The following is a 276-nucleotide window of genomic DNA, read 5'->3' on the forward strand; positions in this document are numbered from 1 at the left end:
AACAGTATTATTACATCTAGTTCTAAACTAATGCGGGCGATATAACAAGCTTGCATATGAGTCCAGTGCACAATCAGTGTAATGTCCTTTTCATTGCTATACACAGATTCCAAGTAATAAATGTGTTTACATATAGCTGCCAAGCAGGAAAATCCCTTACTGTAATGGTCCACCATCAGGAATAGAACCACAAGGGGAATTCTATGACAGACTTCAGGGCATCTTTATAGAAACAAATGGTAGAGAGAAAAGCCACAAGAAACCGGTGTATACAGC

Source organism: Silurus aristotelis, assembly GCF_946808225.1.
Source record: "Silurus aristotelis genome assembly, chromosome: 13".
In the NCBI taxonomy this organism is placed as follows: Eukaryota; Metazoa; Chordata; class Actinopteri; order Siluriformes; family Siluridae; genus Silurus; species Silurus aristotelis.